General features: G+C 50.2%; 1 protein-coding gene and 1 pseudogene across 1 annotated transcript in view; one reads left to right on the top strand and one right to left on the bottom strand.

Moving 5' to 3' along the window:
- Nucleotides 1-9,791, bottom strand: part of LOC115640742 — a 48,737-nt pseudogene extending 38,946 nt beyond the window's left edge.
- LOC115640848 (zinc finger protein RFP-like) overlaps nt 1-15,081 on the top strand; it is a 1,004,025-nt gene that overhangs the window by 48,387 nt on the left and 940,557 nt on the right. The gene's annotated exons all lie outside the window — the stretch shown is intronic.

The raw sequence follows: 15,081 nt of genomic DNA on the forward strand, positions 1-15,081 counted from the left end.
CTGCCCCGGCAGTGCTGCAGGAGCGCTGTCACGGCAGCGCTTTGAAGTGTGAGTGTAGTCAGAGCATGTAAACCATATCCCTTACGGGTGTAGCGTGCAGCGCTGGGAGCCGCACTCCCAGCGCTGCTGCCCTGATTACACTGATGCTTTACAGCGCTGTATCTTGCAGCGCTCAGCGGGGTGTTTTTTCACACCCCAGTTGCAGCGCTGTAAAGTGTGAGTGTAGCCAAGGCCTCAATCCATAAAAGCAGCAAAGAATCCTGTGGCACCTTATAGACTAACAGACGTTTTGGAGCATGAGCTTTCGTGGGTGAATACATCTGAGGAAGTGGGTATTCACCCACGAAAGCTCATGCTCCAAAACGTCTGTTAGTCTATAAGCTGCCACAGGATTCTTTGCTGCTTTCATTTGTATAAATATGTTCTAATGAGACCCCATTGGGTGATGCCAGTGACCTTAGAACAGTGGTCCCCAACCTTTTCGTCTGGTGGGCGCCAGACAAAGGACCATGGTGGCGGTGGAGCACCCGCCGAAATGCCACCAAATTTCTGCGGCATTTCGGCTGCGCCGCCTCTTGATGACTTCACTTGTCGACGGCAAGTGACGTTATTGAGAGGCATCGCCGCCGAATTTCTGCAGCGTTTCAGCAGCACCGCATCTCAATGACATCACTTGCAGCCAACAAGTGATGTCATCGAGAGGTGTCGCCGCCAAAACACTGCAGAAATTCTGCAGCATTTCGGTGGATGCTCCACTGCCGGCCAGGACGCGGGTGCATTTAGATGACCCTGTGGGCGCCATGGGGACCCCTACCTTAGAAGGAGAGTGCCCTGTTCTGATTGGCCACAGGAGCTCTGAGGTTCCAAGTTGGGGGCCCAGCTGGGTCATCATCTGCAAAAAACAAAGGAAAGGAAGAAATCTTTGTTCTAGCTTTTTGGCCTTCACTTGTTAGGCTGGTTTGCACTGGCTGCTGACCTGTGGCTGTGCCACACAAACTGCCCTGTGCTTCATTCACACCCCCCAGCTGGCCACTGAGAGGTAGGGGTGAGCAACATGGGGCTTCCAAGATCTGACACCTACAAGTGAATCACCGCTAGGTAGCCTGCAAGTCCATTGACCTTAATACATGTGAGCTAGATGCTGACTCTGTGGGTGCTCCCTCTAGGGCTGGATCAGCTCCTCCACCCAGTGCCTGCCGCAATCAGCTGTTCCACAGTGCGCAGGGGGGAGAGGGCAGAGCGAGGGTGGCATGTGCTCAGGGGAGGAGGCAGAATGGGGCAAGGGTGTGGCGGAGGTGGGAAGGGGTGAGCATCCAGCTGGAAATGACAAAGTTGGTGCCGGTGCATGTGAGCTCACGAGCATAGTGCCTATCGAGTAGTTGCTCAGGTCCCTATGTCAAACCACCTTGCCATCTCTCGTGCAGGGATTTCAGGTGTTAGGATCTGTACACTGAACCTTGAGAAATCCTGTTGTTTTCACCTACATTTGCACTGAGCGCTCATACGACAACCAGCCTTATTGGAACTTATTGTGTGGCGTAGGAGATTACCTAATCAGCCATCATTTGGGAAGGAGGCCTTCATGGAACGGACCGCTCTAATGACAATATTCACTTCAATTAGGATGCGATTAGACCCGACCTCTATCAGCTCTTTGGCTGGAACCAAAATATATCACTTAGTATTTAAGGTTAAGGATGCCCTATTACGGTGGTACTGCTGGCTACACAGATCCGCCGCCTTCCTGAAGTGTTATGTAGCACAAAGAAGGTGCTTTTAATTTATTTGGGGTGGTTTAAATCACTAGTTACTGTACTCAGCCAGGTGATTAACATTTCGGTTATTGAGATGGTTAAATATGTACCATGGAAAGTGGGCAGCTTGGCTGTTTGTTCCCCAGATGTCAAGGGGCCAGAGGAGAATCCAAGCCCCACCTAAGGTTGGTCTCTAGAACTGTCCCAGAGTCCTCCAGGGACAGGTACCAGACCTGGAACCTGCTGGCTTTTGAGGGAAATATGATCTATGCATCGATCATTTATTTCCATCAGCACTGGGGAACCTGGGGTGGTGGATACCAACCGGGCCAAGCCAAAGCCGACTAATCCCCCCTTAATAAATCTGTACTCCTCACACCTCCACCCCCTCAGTTAGTCACTGGCTCATGCCCTGATGCTAGGGGATTTAAATCTGTTCTAGCTTTGAAAGCCCGTATACAGCTACTTGTTCGAAGTATCCCTGTAGAGTGAAAAGGCGGGTCCGGTGGGTAGGGTGCTAGCCTGAGAGACCTGGATCTGCCACACACTTTCTGGGTAATCCTAGGTTCCTCTGGTTATTTGTTGGGCTGAATTAACTCACCAGTGCATCCTAGGCAACTCCCCCTCAAATCCACCATCACCCTTGTCACGAGGGCTACCTGCCACCCGACTCCTGGCCAGTGTAACATTACAAACTGCTGTTTGCACAATTTGCTACCTGTCCCCTTTTCCCCATCCTCCAGCTTTCCCCATCTCCTGGACCAGGTGTAGCAAGTTGTGATGATAGGGATTCACCTAGCCCAGTTGTTGCCCAACCTCTCTATCTTTCCTCATGCTCTGGTCTAGGGGCAGCACATTATGACAGATGGGGGGCATTCCTGTTGCCTTTTGCTATGAGTGTTACATTTCTATTTTAAATTTGGACACAAATAAAGAACCTTTGTGATTGGGAAAAGTGTTCTACAGCGTTAAATCTCAGGGCTAATGTATGTAAACCCCAGAATGAAGATTGTGGTATTTCTTTCTTAGTCTCGTTGCATTCTAGATTAGGCCACAAAGTTTAATCTGATCAGGTCTTAAATTCCTATAGATTATTTCCTGGAACCTCCCGTGCCCCCCTCCAACATGCTATAAAAACTCTAGGGGGACTGAAAATATTAACTAGAACTCCACTCCTGACAGCTCCAGCTGAATTTAAGCCCTGAATCCAACAATGGATCCCTGCTCGCCTGTCTCCCATTCTCATCCTCCTCAGCCCATGACTCCAACTCCTCTGATGTCTCCTTGGGAGCCCTTGGGGGCGGGGTGTTCGCTGCAGAGGATAGCATGCACCTCCTGGTAAAAGCGGCATGTCTGCGGTGCCGCGTCACAGTGACTGCTTGCCTCCCTCACCTCCTGATACATCTGTCGCAATTCCTTGGCTTTCACGAACAATGTGAGCATCAAAGCCTTGGGGTTGGGGTCAAGTAACGATGCTTCTCTCTGGCTGGTCTGTTTCAGATTAATAACCCACATCCTGTCCAGGGGAGCAGTGGCTGAAAGTCCATTGAGAAGCTGCTCAGGAAGCTGTGTGAAATGCACTGGGATCTCAGCCGGGTTCCCGGGGTATAGACGTCTCCATCACACACCGACGTAACCAGCAAAGTCTGCACTGGTCATCCCCCTCCATGTGAGGCTGAGCAGAGAGGCCAGGAGTTCAATGGACAGTGCAGAGGAAGCTTCTCTCTGCCCTTGAGAGAGATTCATCCCAGGTCAGGGCAGAGGACCAGTGGCCCAGGACAGCGTGTGAGGGAGCTGGCAGTGGGGTCCCCTGCCCTGTTCAGGGTAAAGGGTTATATAGAGTTTCCAAGGCCCCTTGTCTATCCTGGCAGCAGGAAGGTGATCTGGGCACAGACTGAGGGTGAGGCAGCTGCCTGGAACCAGAACAGGGAATGTAACTGTGGTGGGAAAAGCACAGAGACTGGAGTTCTGCTGGGGATGTGGCTGGTTACAAGGCCGGCTCTGCAGCAGGATACAATGTTCCAACACAATGTCATTTCTCTGTCTAGCCGCTGTGAATCAAGGCCACACGAAGATCAGCCAAAATTCATCTCACCAAGCACAACCCCTGTGGTGTCCTCCTTTTTGACACACCTCACAGCATCTGCCCTCCATGGGGGACAATTGTGGAACCCCTACCAGAGCCCCGTACAAGACAAACTTATTTACTGAACTCCAAGTAGGCCAAAGGTAGGTTGGGTGTCCCCTAGAAGAGCCTAGCTAGTTTAGATGGGGAAACCAAGGCACCGTCCGTGTCACGCACAGAGCCTGCCCATTCTCATCAGGTGCCCCAATCTCACCTGATTCTCCTTTTGTCAGCACTGTGTGTGCACCATGCATGGAGCGTGCCAGCTCTCGCCCCCGCCACCACACTGCTGTGTACTAGACATGTTTGCATCTTCCCTGCCCTAGTCAGTGCTACCTCTGTGTCATGCCCCAGCTGTGTGCACACTCAGCTGGCTGGCTGTCAGCTCTCCCAGCCCGCTCACAGGGCTGTGTGCCTGTGACACGCACAGAGCTGACCTCTTCTCAGCTACCTCCCCTGCACCCAGTCTCAGGGCTGTCCTTGTTCCATGCACTGAACCTACCTGGTCTCAGCTGTCAAGCCAGTCTCAGGGCTGGGTGTCTGTGCCATGCTCCAAGCTTGAATCAACTCATCCTTATATCAGTGTTGTGTGGCTCGGCCATGCACCAAGCCTAACATTCCAGCAGGTGTGGCTAATTGATTGGGTAGGTTCCTTTCAAAAGGCCGAGGGGTTCTGTGTGTAACCCTTCTGCCCCTCTGAGTTGGTAGCAACAAGGGCCGGGTTCAGTATCCAGGGGTTCCGCTTTAATAACACCATGCATAACCGGCTCAAGCCCCCACCCAGTGACCTGGGACACTTACATACCACACCCTCCTGGGCGCCTCTAGGAGGCAATACTTCCCCTCTCGCAAGCATGGAGTCTGAGTGTAGCAAAATCCGTTTAATAAAGGAAGGAAACAATGCGGCATCCCATTGGAGGAACACCACAAACAGGATTATAACACAATCCATAAACAAAACCCACCTCCAAGTACATTTGTCCTTTCCCCTTTAGGGTCTTAAGTCCAATTACCCCAAAGTCCAACAACCCAAAAGTCTCTGGTCAGTGCCACCCCAGAATTCAAGAGTTTATCTGCAGAGTTCTACCCCCCGCAGCCTGGGTGGAAAGGGATGGGGGAGTCCACACAGGGTGTTAAGGGGCACCTTATGTGGGCCAGGGCCAACTGCTCCACCTCTCCATGAAGTTCTGCTGCAGCCTTCATCATGACCCGCTCCACCACACCAGCTGTGCCGCTCCTCCAGCTGTCCCTGCAATCCACTTCACTCTGCTCACTATTCCATGGGCTGCTCCAACACGCTGCAAACTGCTCTACTCTGCCAGCAGTTTAACAATAGATTTTCAGGCTCCCACACAGGTTAACACAGTACTCAGTGATCTCAGCCCCTTCAGTGATTTCACCTTTTAGTATGGGAACCCTGCTGTTCACACACCATTGGCTCAATGTGAATTCAGCTCAGCAGTTTCTAGATGGATTCCTAATGGAACCAAAATTAGCTCTACTCTTTAACAGTGGAGAATATGCAATTAGTGTTCTAGACCCTCCAAAGGAAGGGGTGGGCAGGCACACACACACTGTCCATTCATGGGAAGAGTTGGAACCCATGTCCCTTGTTTAGCAAGTACCACCCAACTGAGGTTGAGTCATCTCTGTCACAAAGCAGTCCCACAGCTCCCCATTCACACAATCAGGGTGACAAACTTTTTTTCCCCTCTTGCTCCAATAACAAAGAAATTGGTGATCCCAGATCTGTTAAAATAACCATCCCAGTCTGCTGTGGGCTTATGCTAAGTGGGGGGTGGATGCCAATGCAAATCTTTCCACACTCTCTGAAATTCTTTAAATTCTTTCCACACTCCCTACAATTCACCACCAGATGTCAGGGTAGCGCTCATCCTGACTCTGCTTACATGTGATTGAGAAATACACAAACATATTTACAGGGGTCAGCCGCAGCAGAACAGGTTAATTTGTGTTCTTCTACCTCCCAGCCCAGGACAGTTTCCAGGGTGCATTGGGCGAGTCCCCCTCTAACAACCATGGACAGGGTTCTGCTGGTATTCCATGCCTAGCTCACTGTGTTTTAAAAACAGCTTGTGTTGGGAGGGGCTCCCCCTTGACCAAAGGACTCTGGCTTTGTACCCCTGACCCTACCCTGTGCCCTTGGGTGGTGTAGCAGGTTTCTAGCCACTCAGACTGTGAATGCTAATTTAAAGAAAAAGGGATAACTTGGTTTAGGAAAGAAATGCTACTGCAACACAATGGTGCAGTAAGGTGCTATCTTGTCATACTGCAGTTGATGATATGAGCTGGTTACTTTATTGCAAATTTCTCTCTTCCCTGGCAGCTGTAGGTTGCTAAGATTTCTTTAAAGAGAAGTATAGTAGTGCCTCAGGAAAGCATCACTTGATGATTTTATTTTATTTACTCAGTCCTCGAGCTTTGACTTTAGAGCTTTTGCTTAGAGGTTACCCAGCTGCTTTTCCTCAAGCCCCCTCAAACATTTGCTTGTGGGTCTGTCTAGCCTGTCAGGGCAGAGCTGTACAGATCTAATACCCCTGGGACAAAGTCCAAGACCAGAATATAGAAATAAACTTTATTCTGTGGATTTGCTCAGCTGAATCTACAGCATCCAAATAACCAAACAGAGCAAAAGAGGAGCATTGAGCTCTGGAACTGGGGGATGGGTGTGCAGAACATTGTTAGGCCTGAATAAAGATATAGCAGACAAAACCAGGTATGCCAACCTGACCAAAGTCAGGCTAACAGAGGTTTGTGGGTAATCCCTGAGTGGAAAACACTGAGAAGCAGCAGCATGTCTCACAAGCGCTGGGAAAAAGTGAGATAAAAGAGAAGCTGCATTCCTGGCATAGTACCAGATGTGCTGTGTTCGGGCAGCTCCTTCGAAGAACTGATAAGAGCCCTAGTTTCCCAGCCTCCTTGTTTTCACTCCCTGGTTTTGTTCTTTGTTTGTTTTTAACTCCCCTACATCTCTAACTTTAGGCATGCATGTATACTAAAGGTGTCTAGTTTCTAGTTGTTAGAAGAAGGGGGTGGGTTGCTCCAATGAATAATTTATGACGCGATGGAACTGTCTATATAGGCTTATACTAAGATGTAAAGAGGGGACTGGTTCTCTCTGGAGACGAGCTGCTCTCTATTGATGCGTGCACTTGTCAATAAAGAGCTTTTGATCGGACCTTGCTGGTGTTGCCTGTCTCTCTTGCGGTCAGACAACAAACTTTGCCGTCGGGGTTAGAGTCCCTGACAACATCATTATGCTTGTTACATTCGTAAGTAAAGAGCAGAGGACTTTGATGGATGACCCTGATTGAGTCAGAACTTAGGCCAGGTCTACAATGTAAACTTACTTTGGTATAACTGTCACTCAGGGGTGTGAAAAATCCACATCCCTCAGTGACGCAGTCATACCGACTGAACTCCCAGTGTAGACAGCGGTACGTTGACAGGACACCTTCTCCCCTTGCCATAGCTTCCACCTCTTACAGAGGTGGATTAACTACACTGATGGGAGAAGCTCTCCCATCGGCGTAGCAGCATCTTCACTTAAGTGGTACAGCTGTGCAGCTGCCCCGCTGCATCTGTGCCACTGCAGCATTTTAAGTGCAGACCTGCCCTAAGACAGGCAGGCTGTGCTGTGGCCCTGGGAGTGGCTCCTGGGTGTCTGCTGCTTGGCCAGTTCGTGTGTGTCTGGAGGATCCCAGAGTTACAGAGACAGGCATGTAAGAGGGTTGAGAAACTCCATTCAGCTTGCATAATGCTGAGCAAGTCAGTCTTGTTCCCCTCACCATTTTATTGTGAGTCTCGCAGCACTTGGTGTTTTTCTTTAAGTCCCAGTTGTTGGAGGGGATAGATTGCAAAGGAAACTCAGGTTATATTACAGATAGTTTCTAGCGTTCACATTTGCACAGAAAAGCATGAAAACAGGAAGCAAAGTACATCCGGAAACCAGAAAGCAGAGAAAAATAGCTCAATATTAAAGAAGATTTTTTAAGTCACTCTCCTGATTTTGGGAGACGCACAGTTTTAGAATGCTTGGGGCTGGCAAGTCTGTGATTAGAATGGCAAAGTGTGATAGCTGTAATTTATACATTTCCCATCTCTTTGCTCTACCTTAAATATCTCATATTGAGTGATTTCTCTGCTGCAGGTCTTAATGGTATGCATTCCAGGGATCACTTCTGTGTAGATTCAGATATTCGACAAGCCGGCTCCCAAAGAAGGGGATGATCTTCCCAGTGAAAGAGGATGTGAAAGTAAAGATCGGCTCTCTTCCTGCTTTGGGGGCTAAGAGGTAGGCCCAGAGCAGTCTTAGGGGAGGTGAGGGCCCAGTACTGATTCTCTGTACTTTGCAAAGCCCAGATCCCCTCCTCTGGTGTACAGCTTATCGCTCCCTCATGTATCACAGACTCTTTGGCAATGCCCAAAACCCAAAGACGTTTGTTCCCCACCTCCACTTCCCAGTAACATTTCCCTGAGGTGAAGCTCTTAGAGCCCAGCACACAGGCAGCAGAGTGAAACCTGTGCTCCAAAAATTCTGTATGTTTGTATTTGTAGATCACACTCTCTTCTCTGGACAGGAGGGAACAAGGATTTGCCAGGTCTGAATCCGGAGTGGCCTGCACTGCAAGAGGAGAAAGAGAGACAGTAGGAGCGTGTTAAGATCTATCCACACTGCAGGGCTAAGGCAGGCTCTTACACAGCTGCTAACCCTGATGCCCTTCCCATCCAGATACAAAAATACGTGGCCTGAGTTCAGTGGTGCTTTCAAACCAGCATAGGCACCGACTCCGTGGGTGCTCCGGGGTTAGAGAATGGAGTGGGCTGCACTGCTGGAGAGACACCAGGCTCTCTGGCACAATGGGAATTAGACTTCTCGGTGGCACTAAACGTCTGCACAAGTTGGATGCATAAAGTCCATCCAACACACGACAGTGATTTGTGGGAGGGAACATGGTAGAGGTTAGAAGCCAGGACTCTATTCCTCGCTCTGCTACTGACTTGCTGTGTCACCTCAGGCATGTCTCTGTCTATTTCCGTGCTTTAGCTTCCCTTTTTATCCAATGGGCAAAAAAGATGCTGGGCATTCAGATGCTGTTGCTGGGTGACCGTACAAGGACATAGGTAGGTAGCTAGCTATGGGAGCAGACAAGAATCCCTTCCTCAGCCTCCAGCAGTGCTCATGGGAAAAGGAGGGGGAAAACATGACACAGTTGTGAGCATGGTGCTTGAATGAAACCCTCTTGTACCACAGGGAGCATGTCTGACTGCCAGGGAGAGACCATGGTTCTGTAACAGATGGACCTATCCTCCATGAATTTATCTAGCAATGGCTATTAGCCAGGATGGACAGGGATGATGTCAGAAGCTGGGAATGGGCGACAGAGAATAAAAATATAAGAACGGCCAGACTGGGTCAGAACAAAGGTCCATCCAGCCCAGTATCCTGTCTTCCGACAGTGGCCAATGCCACATGCCCCAGAGGGAGTAAACCTAACAGGTAAAGATCAAGTGATCCATCCCCTGTCACCCATTCCCAGCTTCTGGCAAACAGAGGCTAGGGACACCATCTCTGCCCATCCTGGCTAATAAGAATGGATCACTTGATTCCCTGCTCTGTTCATTCCCTCTGGGGCACCTGGCAATGACCACTGTCGGAAAGTGGGATATTGGCCTAGATGAACCTTTGTTCTGACCCGGTATGGCCGTTCTTATGTTAAGATATATGATCCCTTCTAGCCTTGGAGCCCATGACTCTGTATTGGTAAACATCTCTCTTGTTTCAATTCAGAAGCTTCTAAAAAATTAATCCTGAGATTTTAATTGATAATTGTTGCAGGAAAATATCCTCATGGAAACTTACCCTCTTTCTCTGCCTTTGATATCAGAAAGCTCAGTTGATAGGGCAGGGTCTCTGGAGAAAGAAAAGAACAGAAAAGATGTGATTTCTCCCTTTCTGGTAGGAAAATAGCCTCTACCCCGATATAACGCCGTCCTCAGGAGCCAAAAAATCTTACCATGTTATAGGTGAAACCACATTATATCAAACTTGCTTTGATCCGCTGGAGCCTGCAGCCCTGCCCCCACCCCCCGCGTAGCGCTGCTTTACCGTGTTATATCCAAGTTTGTGTTATATCGGGTTGCGTTATATCAGGGTAGAGGTATATATGGGCCCGTGGTGCCTGCGCTCCAGCAAATTCAGGGCTGGGGATGGGGTGGCTTCACCATTGTTCAGGGCTAGGTCTCTTCCAGGGCCGTGCTTAGGATTTATGGGGCCCTATGCAGCATTATTAAACTGGTGCCCCTATGCCGGATGGCAGCCCAAGCTCACAGCCTGGTGGGGGAGGGGGAGGAGGGACTTGACAGCAAAGGATAATGAGATGCCCGGCCTGCCTCATGGTGGCAGAGAGTCTCAGTTCCCCGCAGAGACTTCCATGCACTCTCCCTCATGCAGAATGGACATGAAGAAAGTACCTAATTAAAAGCACTAAAATTTGGGAATAAAAAATGTCAGTCACAGGTTTTTTGATATGCCCTGAAGTTTGTCAGAGATTTATTTGCAAAAACTTCATAGTAAGGGTGAGTCAGCTGTCCTGCTGAATACAACATTACATATAATGGAATACATGATGCAGCTCTTCTCTGTTTTACATTTTCTTCATCAGTATTTCTAAGTTGAATTTATATTTTAAATGTACTCAAATCTTAAGCCAGCTTTCCAGATTACTACATATTTAACTCACTGAAACAAAGACATTCTTTTAAATTAATCAGAGAGGTTTAGTGTGTTCATAACAATGTTCATTTCTTTTAGAAAAAGGGAAAAGTAATTTACTTTGTGTGATCTCCATAACAAGAGACATGGTTATGAAATTTCACCAACTTTAAAAAAATATGTTTCCAAAGATTTTAGGTATAACAAGGATTTTGTCTTACTAAGGTACTGATTTTGCTGGAGGGTTCTTTTAAAACTAGTTTGTTGGATAGTCAGAAGTAAAGAAAGGGAACTCTTTGTCCAGCTATCTGGAAGGAAAGGACTGTTGTCCCTTTAAGGGCTCTCTTCAGTGGGGAGTAGGGGAGAGATGGACAGATAGGACAGGAAGACTTGGAAGCACTTCTTTATTTAACTATAGTAATTAAAATGTGTATTTTAGATAAGGGAGGTCTTTTGAAGGATTTATTTAAAAAACTGTGTGTGAAGATCCACACATTTAAGGCTAAAGATGATTGTGCACCTAAAACTCTATGCAAGCATTTTTTAGAAATGTGATTTTATAATCTTCACCAGCTCACTAATGAAATATTTTTAAAGCAAATTTTAAACTAAGGTCCTGTAGACTGACATGTTCTGTGTAAATATTACATTAATGCACAACTGTTTTTGTCAGTAAAGTCAGAAACTGACAGTATAAAAATTTATTTGGGCATAAGCTTTCGTGGACATCTGATGAAATGGGTTCTAGTCCACAAAAGCTTATGCCCAAATAATTTGTTAGTCCTTGAGGTGACACAAGGACTCGTCCTTGTTTTTGCTGAGGGCTTGCAGAAAGTTGCAGTGCTGGTGAGGGAGTTACAGCGCTGCAACTTAGGAGGTGTACACATCTGCAGGGCACCACCAGCGCTGCAACTCCCTGTTTGCAGCGCTGGCCGTACTCCCGTTTTGTCTCGGGTGTAGAGGATCCAGCGCTAGTGATCCAGCGCTGGTAATCAAGTATAGACACTTACCAGCGCTTTTCTTGACCTCCGTGGAATAAGCAGGTATCCCAGCATACCTGAGGAAGCCTCTGGTAATCAAGCTGGTCTCCTTCCCCGGCTTGCTCTCGCGTTCCCCAAACCCCGAGCAAGCAGGTCTCCTTCCCTGCGGTTTGCAGGGTGGTTCGGGGAACGCGAGAGCAAACCGGGAAAGGAGACCAGCTTCGCCGCGGTTTGCTCTCGCGTTCCCCGAACAAGCAGGTCTCCTTCCCTGCGGTTTGCAGGGTGGTTCGGGGAACGCGAGAGCAAACCGCGGCGAAGCTGGTCTCCTTTCCCGGTTTGCTCTCTCGTTCCCCGAACCCCCGAGCAAGCAGGTCTCCTTCCCCGCGGTTTGCAGGGTGGTTCGGGGAACGCGAGAGCAAACCGCGGCGAAGCTGGTCTCCTTTCCCGGTTTGCTCTCGCGTTCCCCGAACACCCCTTGAAGCCACCCAACAGCGCTGCAGTGTGGCCACATCTAACACCACTTGCAGCGCTGGTTGCTGTAAGTGTGGCCACTCTGCAGCGCTGGCCCTATACAGCTGTACTAATACAGCTGTAACAACCAGCGCTGCAAAATTTTAGATGTAGACATGGCCTGATACAGACTAACAGGACTACCACTCTGAAACCTGTCAGTATATACCTTGGGGTTGGCAAATGCCTGTTAAATGGCTTTATTACCCCTTGAATGTCTCTTTAACAGTTTCAATGTTGTGCTAATAGGTCTGGCAGGCTGGAGGTTTTTTCACTTTTAACTACTAGATTCCCTCCCAAGGAAGATTCACCAGGCTAGAGCAGCCATCTGTGGGAGCCTGCAGGAAGGGTCAGAACAGGGATAGGAAAACAAGAGGCTGGACACTAAGACCCAGTGGTGCCCCAAATTTTCAGGTGCCCTACTCAGCTGCCTATGTTGCCTATGCCTAAGGACGGCCCTGGTCTCTTCCCCCGGCCCTGCCTGCCATCCCTGCGCACCTCCCCTGAGCATCAGTGCCTGCCCCGGGTAGTGGGCGGTTGCCCCCTGCAGCTCCACGCTGCGCTCCCTGGCTGGCCACCTCTGCTGCTGGCTACGAAGGAGCAGCGCCAGGGCCAGGCTGCGGTGGCTGCTACACCTGTGGAAGGAGGAGGTGCATGGCAGCCCCAACCCCCTCGGCAGATAACTTCAAGTTGACTCCAGGTGGGGGGCTTATCCTGGCTGGACCTCCTGAGCAGCAGTCTGGGGAGGGAGGGCTTGGGTGAGTGTAGTGCCAGGAGGCAAGATGAGGGGGACCGCTCCCCTAGAACTCACTGCTGCTGGCGGGGAGAGGGCTGCGGGGAGTCCTCTCTGGCCCTCAGCCCTGGGGCAGCCTGCCTGCTGCACCCCAAACTCCTCATTCATGGCCCAGCCCCACACCCCGCCCACACCCCATCTCTCTGTCCCAGCCCAGAGCCCAAACCCAGCACCCAAACTCCCTTCCAGAGCCCACACCCAGAACCCAGCACCCCAAACCCCCTCCCGCACCCCAATCACCTGCCCCAGTCCAGAGCCCGCACTCAGCACCCCACCCCCCCTCCCAGAGCCTGCACTCAGGACCCCAAACCCCCTTCCCACACCCAGTACCCCAATCCTCCTCATGCACCCCCTTCTGCACCCCAATCCCCAGCCCAGGGCCCGCACCTAGTACCCAAACTCCCTCCCAGAGCCTCCACCCCTCCCACACCCAAATTCCCTTCCAGAACCTTAGGCAGGTGGGGTGGGGGGGAACTGGACCTGTTCTGAGCATCACCAAAAATTATACAACCCTGCCTGGGGGAGAGAGGAGCTCCCCACTCCATTGAGCCCTCGGTTTCTCCCCTGAGACTGATGAGAAAGGGGCCAATCAGCAGAGAAGTTGCTGGTTACGTTTGTGTGTGACAAGGAGACCTGCCCCACTATGGACCAGGCCGAGATCCCGGCACATTCCAACCCGGCCCCTGAGCAACCACATATGGACTTTCAGGCACTTCCCATATAGGTGCGATTTGGCTTATTAAACTTGAGCCAACCAGCTGTGGAAGCTGCTGGGGAGGAAGCTCGTTCACCAGCTCAGAATCCAAACAGACTCTTTTTTAGTGTATTTCCCCACCAGATCAGGAGCAGGGACTGGCAGAGATTGTGGGTGAGGGAGAGATGTTTGTTTCTCTGTTTCTCATCTCTTCCTCCCAAGGGGTCTGATTAGAAGCAGCGGTCACAGGTGGAGAAGTTTCTCTAGGGAACACAAACAGACCAGGAGAGGGGAAGGGCTGTGGTCAGCTGGGCCCTGAACAAAGAAGGTGACTGCATTCAAAGGCAGGCTGAGCATTGTACATCAGGCCTGAGAAAATAATCTGTTTTCAATCTCACCATGTACTCGATTCCTGTCCACTGTGATCACTCGACTCTGCACAGGGCTGGCCCAGTGATTGTGGGAGGGTCAGTCAGAGGTTTATTAGACAAACTTTACTGATGTATTTTCCCTGCGTGTATCATTGTCTTTATCCTCCTGTGATGAGGTGTGCATAGCCCACGCTAGGCAAGAAAGAGTTAACCCAACACTATGGATGGTGGAAGTCGCACCCCTCAGACCATGCTGCTTATGTGCCAAGAGGTGCCCCAGTATAAAAGGGAGCAGCCCAGCTCATTCGAAGCTGACTACCGAGGAAGGAAGACATGTGGCGGAGGATCCTGCCCAGGAGTGGACTCGGAAGCCTAGGGAACTACCCTCACTGAAGATCTTGGAGACCCCAATGACGTACAGACCCTGGCTTCAGGGGACACGGTAGGAAGTGGCCCAGGGAGGTGGTGTGAGTGGTATCTCCCACCCGAGGAAGGTCAGCGTGTTGTGGTAGAACCCCAGCTGACTGGGGAGTGACTGTACTCACTGCTGACTGGGCCTTGGGCCAGGACCCAGGGGAGCAGGGTGGGCTCAGGGCCCCCTATCCCGGCCGGCAGTCACTCCCCGGCCACTGGGTCATGCAGCTCTCAGCCTAGGGATAGTTGGGTAGATTATAACAGGGGTAGCATCACAACCGCGCCCTGCCCCAAAAGGGGATGGGGTCTGCATACACCGTGACACCTCCTTTCCCAGGCTCCTAATGCAGACAAAAAGTCTGGTCTGGTAGTTTAACTCTTCACTTGGAAGACCCAGATTCAATTTCCTGCTCTGTAACAGTCTTCCTGTGTGGCTTCAGGCAGCCACTTCTCTGCTCTGCGCTGAGTGGTCTCCTCTTTGAAATGGGGTCACAGCACTTCACCACCTTGTAGCACTGTTTTGAGGCTAAACACATGTTACAGGGATGGGAGGCAGATAAGGACCTTCAATAGTCAGAAGTACAACTGTTTCTTTTCCACATCAGATCACGCTGGGTCTGCCACAAACTCTCATGATTTCAGCTCCAGTCTTTCAGTACCTGGTGAGTTTCCCAAATCCCCAGCTCCTGGAATCCTGTGATGCC

Source organism: Gopherus evgoodei, unplaced genomic scaffold (assembly GCF_007399415.2).
Source record: "Gopherus evgoodei ecotype Sinaloan lineage unplaced genomic scaffold, rGopEvg1_v1.p scaffold_32_arrow_ctg1, whole genome shotgun sequence".
Taxonomy (NCBI): domain Eukaryota; kingdom Metazoa; phylum Chordata; order Testudines; family Testudinidae; genus Gopherus; species Gopherus evgoodei.